Here is an 8,484-nt window from a genome sequence, read left to right as displayed (position 1 = left end):
GCTTTGTATTGAAATGTACTTTCATAATATATCAATTTTGATGTTATATATGTTACAACTATTTTCTATAAAGTTGATCAAAATTTTAAAATTTTGACTTAAGAAATACATTTATCGCGGACGGAGGGAGTACTATCGAATGATTCATCATTCGTCTTCAATCTTGTCGACAAGATGGGGACTTGTCCTACGCGGGCCACGACGGAGCACTCCGCCGGCCACGAAGAGCCCTCCGACGGTAAACTATCGAACCGAAAACTGTCTCCCGCCCGATTCCAAGCTGCAGAATTCTCAAATTCTTTAGCATGTAACCCCGTGTGCATGATCTATCGAATCCAATAATGCTGCCGTGTCGTTCAAATGGAAATGCTGTAGTGTGGAATCATATCTAGCCGTCTGCAGTGCAGCATGGATCGATGTGATCCATCTGCATGCATGCGCTTCTGCCTATCAAGTGAAATCACTGCAAATACAGTGCTTAATCAGCAGGGGATCTCTTCCCGGCCTCCCCGGAACGCACCCTCCCAACTCTTTGCTCCCTGGCCCGTTGTTGTTCGTAGCGCTGGCCGTTTTCGCTGCGCGTGTCGAGTGGGCTCTGTCCCCCTGACAGAAATGGCCTGTGCACGGACAGCACCAACACGAGCTGCTTGTTGGGGACTTGCCGTCGTGTCGCTCTCAACTCAACGCAGCCTAATATTACTGGTGGTTGAGCAAAGAAGGCACTGCACGCGCTTGCCATGTACTACTATATTTGCGTAATTATATACTTTCTCTGTCTCATAATATAAAAACGTTTTTAACACTACACTACGGAGGGAGTATTTCGCACTCACGCGTTTTAGAAATCACTTGCATATCATTTTGTGGCCTCCTGACGTGTAATAACTTGTTGGACCCGAGCTAACAGCTGCGCCCTAAAAATGGGGACACGTATGTATCAGCGATCAGTTTCCGGTGATTTTAGTCGAGAACAACTAGTCGATGATATTCGATCGTACTCCACTTTGTAACGAAGCAAAACCTACACACTGAACGATGACTGGCCGATGGAATAAACAAGGAGAGCGGGGCTGGAGCTACATTTATAGGCAACTTTCAACGCGTTTAAACTTACGGACTAAAATGAAATCATCTGATTGGGAGAAGGAGGGCCCCATCTCTGAAATTCAGGAGGAGGGATGAATTAGGCGCTGGCACATCTGTCCTTATGACAGTTTCCGTAAGCATCATCCGTACGTGAAGCAATTTCGCCGTGGCGCGTAGCGAGCGGCCGCAATTTGTGACTGGTCCGGCTCACGTCAACACATAAATATTCCCTCGGAGACCGCGACGTTTCTGCCTGAAGGCCACAGTAGTTGCACTGCTCCATCGCTAGCTTCCAGCATTTGCACAAAAAGAAAAAATTCTCTCGTCGCCGTCGGTGGAGGTGGGTGGGTGGCTTGGCGGGGTGGGAAAACGCTTGTCTGCAAGTAAGCTGCAACGCCAACGAGAAGGAAGAAACGGACACGCGCCTGCCGTCGCACGTGGACGCGCGCTCGCTCGCCTGCTCCGGCCGTCCCGCCGCCGTTGACTGCGGCTCCTCGGCGGATCGCGAAAGAGAAGGCGGCATCTCATCTCCTGTTTGCTTTCCGGCTAGCTAGACCCGTCCGGCCGGCCCCTTTGCCCTCGTCGTGTCGTCGCCATCGATGATCCCCCCGCCCGGCTCCGGCGCCTCATCCGGCTATCAAGGAAAGAAGCAGCGCAACACGTCAAACTCCGTTGCTGCGAGTGATGGATGGATGATGTAGGTGGCGGAACATAAAATCACTGTACGTGCCGCGCGTTTCTTGTTGACCATGGGAACTTAATGGACGGATGCATGCCATGCCACCGAGTCTCTGTTTCTCCCAACAACCCTAGCCGCTTCTTCGAAAAAAAAACTCTAGCCGCTTCGTGATTTCGCGGGCCTCCACTCTCCTTGATTGACAAAGGAGGTCCAGGACGCTCTGGCTTTCAGTTCGTTGGAGTGTGGTCATGTGGCGTCCGTTGTGTGCATGCTATAATTCTCTTGCCAAGTACAATACGGAGGAGTGTGGTCATGTGGCAGGCCGGCCGGGCTTCATTCGGGACGGGTTATTCCCCCGGCCTTTTCCGTATGCTACATTTTGAATGCTAATTTTGCTTTCATGGAACGAACCACCCCTCCTCCTTGGTCGCCGGAATAGTAGGAGGAGACCAACCCATCATCATTCTTTTTTTTTGAGACACTCCCATCATAATTCATAATCATACTGGAGTAGTAGTCCTTTAAAGCCAAACCCGGCCCGGCCGGAAATGATGATGGTTCAAAGGGAGCCAAATGAAAAATGACACCAGCCAAGCCGGCCGGCAGGGAATTGAAAGCGGGATCCTTCAAGTCTACCGTAGATCTTTTTTTTTTGCGGGCAGTCTACAGTAGACCGGGGACAAAACAAAACGTGGGATTTGATGGATGCTGCTTAATTAGTTCGTGTCTCCTAGTCGGCTAGTCCATGAATCGATCCTAGAGATTACGCGCCTCGCTAGTGAAGGGGGGGGGGGGGGACGGCCATGGCGCTAGCTCATGGTGATCAATCAAAACAAGCTATCCAGGGCCCTACCAAGGCCAGATTTCATCTGCCCGTGAGTACCCCATCAGGATCCAGGAGCAGCATTGTGATTAATTAATAAACCCCCAAGTGATCATATATAATCCAAGCACTCAAGATGTAGCTAGCTTTTTTTTTGAAGAAGAAGAAGAAGCAAGATCAGCCAGCCTTGTAGATTGATCGTACGTACTCCTACCTGCAAGTAGTGCCAGCAATTAGCAATGGGGTCACGGGGTGCTGAGCCCGATCGGTCTCCGTCAGTGTCGTCGGCGTCACATGCGTAGTTCCATGCATCTTCAGGCACAAACGGCCAGCCAACAGAATCGCCGCCGGCGGCCAAGGCAAGAACATCACTGCAGCGGCGGCACGACCACGAGCAGGAGCAGCTAATTCACAAGCTAGGGACCAAAGTAATAAGCACAGCTAATTCGTGGCCCGGTGGCCGGTCTCGGCGTCACACGGAACAACAGAACGACGGTAGCCGGCAGGTAGGTGAGCCACCCTCCAACACCATCGATCAATAATGCTTCCTCGACAGACAGCGACCCCATCGTCGTCCCGGACGGACGTGGATCGGTCTGCGGCGGAGCGGAGGAGCAGGAATGGAATTGAAGTTGGCGCGCTGCATGCGCGCCTGGTCCCGCTCGAATGCTCGATCCCTGCAGCAGGGTACACGGCTACTTCTATTTCTATCAGCTGATATATCGGCCTAGCTTCCTGCCTGTTGCTTCCATTCCATGACCGACCGGCCTCGTGCCCGTCCAAAAACTCCATGCCTTGTTTCCTCCGGCTCAGTTCACTGCTCGTGATGATACGAGCTGACGCAGAGATATAATTTCGTAGCTCCCTTCTACTAAACCAAACTTGATACATAAATAGTACTCCCTTTGTCTCAAAATAAGTGACTCAACTTTGTACTAACTTTGCTCATACCCACGTGGCCAAAAAATATGGCTACGTCAAATGTACGAATGTAGTTAAACGGTCTGGCGCAACTACAATTTGATTGGTCTGAAGTCGCTCCAAACCATTTGGAGGTTTGGAGCGACTCATACACTTAGTGTAGTCAAACGATTTGGCTTGGCTACACTACGTGTAACGAGTGTAGTCAAACGGTTTGGCGTACATACATAAGGTGGGAGACCGTGGTGGTGCTGGATACAACAAACAGGGTCAACACTCAACACTGTTGAACTCTTAACTCGCTGGGTCTAGTGTCTGAACCCAACCAGTATCTTGTGACCTGCAAGGAGCGCAACATACTACACATCTACAGGTTTCATCAGTTCAGAACCAACTTCATGATCAGATCATTCCGGGCGTCGATGGGCACGCACCAATGCAGGCAATCATTCTGAACCGATGAGCAATCCTTGTTGCTGCCCTGTGCAAATGTATGGAACACCCTGCAAGGACCAGCATGGCCATCAGGCCTCATGGACGAAATGCTGCAAGTGTCCAAGAGCTTCAGTTTCACCACATCCCTTGAACTAGACTATTGACCGCTGTTATGGCCTCGTTGAACTCGTGAAGCTCAATCCCCCTCATGAAACGTTCCACATATTTCCCACTGTACTCTCCCTTCTTGTAAGGCAATACCCTGTTGCAGGTTCCACCGCTGAATCACTCACCGTTCTCAAAGTGGATCAGGCGCCAAAGTCCTGAAGAGAAACAACTGGCTTATGGTGTGTCGAGGAGATGAATCTGAGTACCTCTTGTGAAGTTCTGTGATACAGCTGCTCAAACGCATGTCCAGTTAGGCTCTTGTCCTCACAATGATGAGGCCAAGGAGTAAGAAACACCATTATCCATTAGTTTTATTACGACTCTTGTCAAACTGCATTAGCATGGCATCTATGTGAGGTACTCGCGTCGAAAAATATGACCAAATTGTACCTCTATGATCTGCAATCCTGCAGAACCAGATAAAATGATAAGGAATGGCTAAAGATAACACAAGAAACTAAATTAGTTACTTTCAGCTAACAAATGACAACCTAACCTTAATTGCAGAAACAATTATTTTCCAACAGAAACCACATCATGCCAAAGGCTGACCTGAAAGCAATGATTAACCTTCGATGCAGAAGGAAGCCAAACACAATTGCATTTAGCAGCATCAGGATTACTTCCAGGCTGCATAACACACACAGAAACTCCATTAGGTGGGACAAACTCACAACTGGCAAGCTTGTTGAGCAATTACAGTGACATAATTAAGAATCTAAAAATAGTAGGCAATTATCAGACCATGTATGAAAAGTTAGCTAAAACTAGATTCTTTCAAGCAGATCCGACAATTCAATCTAGTCTATCTCTCAACAACAATTTAGTTTGCATGTGAAGAACAATGCAACTGTGGACCTTATCTTGCTCAATTCAATCAAGTATATCTCTGAAGAACAATTTATTTTGCATCTGGCAAATCTCCTTTTGATGGCCGGAAATTATTTTTAACATTGATAAACTTAATCACAAGTACAATTGAGGTATATACCAAATAAACTACATAGATTGAAGTGCTTCTCTATTGATCAGGAGATTTACGAGGATAACTTGCTTTTTATCGATTTAATCAAGACTGATTTAAGTATAAACTCTGAAGAACAAAGAGCATACAGAAAATCAGGACATACATCGTGCGTATATGCTTCATACCACAAAAAATTGACAGACAACATGCACACAGAGACAATGCAGTACAACCAAATGTTCTTGTCTGCCAGGTTACTCAACATATAGCCTAGAAGTACTATAGTCACAACCACTTTGATACACTTCACAAGAGGAACTTTCAGAGAACTGAGCATAGCAACAAAAGATCCGGCAAACAGAAACCAAAGAATAATCTAATGACTACTAAACCAGGAAATTGTCAATTCCAGTCCTTTGTTTCATTGCGAACATACAGTCATCATGGACCAAAAATAAAGTACAAATAATGAGCTATATTAGGACTGATGACGATGCTCAGACATACACATATCAAGCAAATTACATAGGCGGTAGAAATTCTTCCAAGATGATTCATTGCTCATGTGCATACAGCAATGAAATGAGAATCTACTCGGCTTTCATTCATGGTGCAAACTCTTGCACATAAGAGCTAAAGTGAGATCTGGAGGGAGAGGACGGCTAGAGACAGTAGAGGAGGAAGGAGAGGAAGATTACCTGTGCCGCACGAAACCCCTGCTGTGGAAGCGGTCGTGATATCATGCTACAGGCAGTGCTCAGACTACTCCAAACAGATTGCTTCAGTAGATGAACCATTCAAATTGAAGAGTTTATAAGTTTCAAACTCATGCAAGTTCCCTACGGTCAATATGTAAAATCCGACAGCCAAACTCTTTGATTGGGAAGGTACTTGCATATTTTTCTTTTCATAAAGTAAAATAATAAAAAGCAGAGAGTGCTCTGTAGAACAAAGGGATACACCATAAAAGATCTTCCTTACATAACTAACAATATACTATCACAACAGTGCTGTCAAATATTAAGTCATGTCTTCTTTTGTGTAATCAGCCAATAGTTCTATTGCAATGCCTGGATTAAAACTCCCGAGTTAGCAGAGAGCCAGAGAGTGCTCTCTAACACAAGGGTAATTATACCCCATAATAGATCTTCCTTACATGAATCACTAACACTATACCATCACAACAGTGTTGTCAAATATTAAGTCCTGTCTTCCTATGTGCAATGTCTGGATTTGAACTCTGGGTTCAAAGCAGAGTAGTAATAAAGGGCGCCAACAAATAGCAATGCCTTAATTTGCTTTCTTTTGACCTTCCATTTTTACTTGGTATATGTGCGTGTAATCTGCCCGGCCTAACCACACACAAATACCATAAATCAGAGTCTAATCAGAGGTAATCAATTGTTTCGTAAAGTAGTATAGCACAAATAGAAGGGCAAATATAAATTATTGAAGGAAATAAGGTTGCAAGCTGTATCCAACATAAATTGCAATATATCTGCAAGAATACCGTCCACCCACCCAAAGAGCACACGCTACTCATTTCTGAAGAGAACCTACTTCTTACTGTTGGAAAATGACTACAACAAGTAGCAACAGGATGACCTCGGGTTGCAATCTAGGACCACTGCACTAAGAATCTAATATGACAAGATAAAAAAGTAGCCGCTCTTAGGATAGTGTAACATAGCTTCTATTAGTAAGCCATTTCTTCAGGCTCTTAGGCGGACTGACCAAGCATTTTCCTGCTCCTTGACTATATGGGAATAACGTCTTATGAATGATGAATCTGCTGGTACAATAAATTTGTAGTCTTGAAGCTTCTCCCTTCTTTTACCCAGTGGGTTCAATATCATGTTCCTCGTTTGCTCATCTCTAATCAGTCTCTCTAGATATTTCACTGATATGGACTCCCCTTTTGTAAATCCGAGCAGAACTTTATCCCTTTTGGAAGCAAGCCCATCATCATACAGCAAAGAGCTTTTGCAGACCCATAAACCACGCACCAAATCTGCGTACACCGGAAGAATTTTCAGAAGGTCTTCCTCCGAACAGTCTGGAGCAAGATGCATCAGAGCATCAAACCGATTCACCTGTGACACCTCAGTAAACCATTTCTTGAAGCGCACTTCCGGTGGCAGTGAACGCATCTCCCCGTAACACCTCGCATCTGTTAATATGCTTGCTGCCTGTCGGCCCTCCAGGACACAATGACATTGCATAATCTTTTGTGCTCATTGTGAAATCCATGGGCCTGCCCTCGATTGCCATCATCTCAGCATAGTACCTGCTTGCAACATCACTCCCAGCTGGTTCGTAAGTGAGAGAAATCCATGGCTCAGATTCTGAATCATCTCCCTTAACTGATGGAACCGCCAGTCCATTTGTTTCTACCTCTTGTAAAGGCTGCCTCGTGGTACGTGATGCACCGGAAATGAGATGCGCCATTGATGGTCGCAGCTGCAGAACTGCATCAAGATGATTCAGATGAACCAAGCCGCCTCGAAGAACCCCGACGGCATAACCGGCCACATCAGCTGCTGCCTCCGATGAACACAGCGTCTGCTCTGTCAGCCCCAAAGATGCAGAAACCTCCGGGTCGTAGTTGTCACTCTCTGTATCGATCTCCAGATCCACTTCAACCTCTGAGCTCTCTGGCCTCACGCGAACCTCCTTGCACACTTCACCGAGCTCGTAAGGGCGCCAGCATGGCCTCAGCGGGTACTGCGCGATGTAGAGCTTGGTGTCCTTGTCGAAGGGCTTGGGCGTGAAATACACGTCCATCTCCCGCACCACGAAGTCCTCGTCCTCAAGATCCGCGCTCTCGCCGGCGCTCACCCTGTCCGTCTCCATCGCATCCACGCCACCCTCCGGTCCGGACTTGGGCTTGGGCTTCGTCTTCGGCTTCAGCTTCGCCTTCGCCTTGCCCCTTACCTTGGGGTGGAAGCGGGCGGCGGAAGAGGCGGGGGCGTCGAGAGAGGCGAGGTCGGCCATGTCGAGGTCCGCGTCAGTCGCCATGGCTGCCGCTGGCGGCGTATGGCGCCGTGCTAGGGTTCGGGTTTTTTTTTAGTGCGGCAATTTGGGAGACGTGGCTTTTTTTGTTTTTTTGAGGGGCTGGGAGACGTGGCTTATCCCTCCCTGCTCCCCGTGTGCTGCCTTGGGCCTGGGCTTTATGCGGCTATGACGTTCACGCGGCTCGCGCGGGCCGTGGTCCATTGGCGCTCGCCGGCTGGAAAAAAACTACCCCTCCTTAAAAAAATTATTTTAGTGATCTAAATGCTCATATATTTCTTTATACGGAGGGAGTACTACTAAACCCTTGACTGAAAAAAAGTGTCCATTTTTTGTTAATTTCTAAGTAATTCTTTTGGTGAAATCAAAAATTACCACCATAAAGAAATAAAG

General features: G+C 47.1%; 1 pseudogene; it reads right to left on the bottom strand.

Moving 5' to 3' along the window:
* Nucleotides 1-6,519: 6,519 nt before the first annotated feature.
* Nucleotides 6,520-8,181, bottom strand: LOC125512944 (uncharacterized; annotated as a pseudogene).
* Between the last annotated feature and the right edge of the window lie 303 nt (nucleotides 8,182-8,484).

This window comes from Triticum urartu, chromosome 6A (assembly GCF_056163025.1).
Source record: "Triticum urartu cultivar PI428250 chromosome 6A, HENAU_Tu73, whole genome shotgun sequence".
Taxonomy (NCBI): Eukaryota; Viridiplantae; Streptophyta; class Magnoliopsida; order Poales; family Poaceae; genus Triticum; species Triticum urartu.
This window is presented reverse-complemented; position numbering and strand designations above follow the sequence as displayed.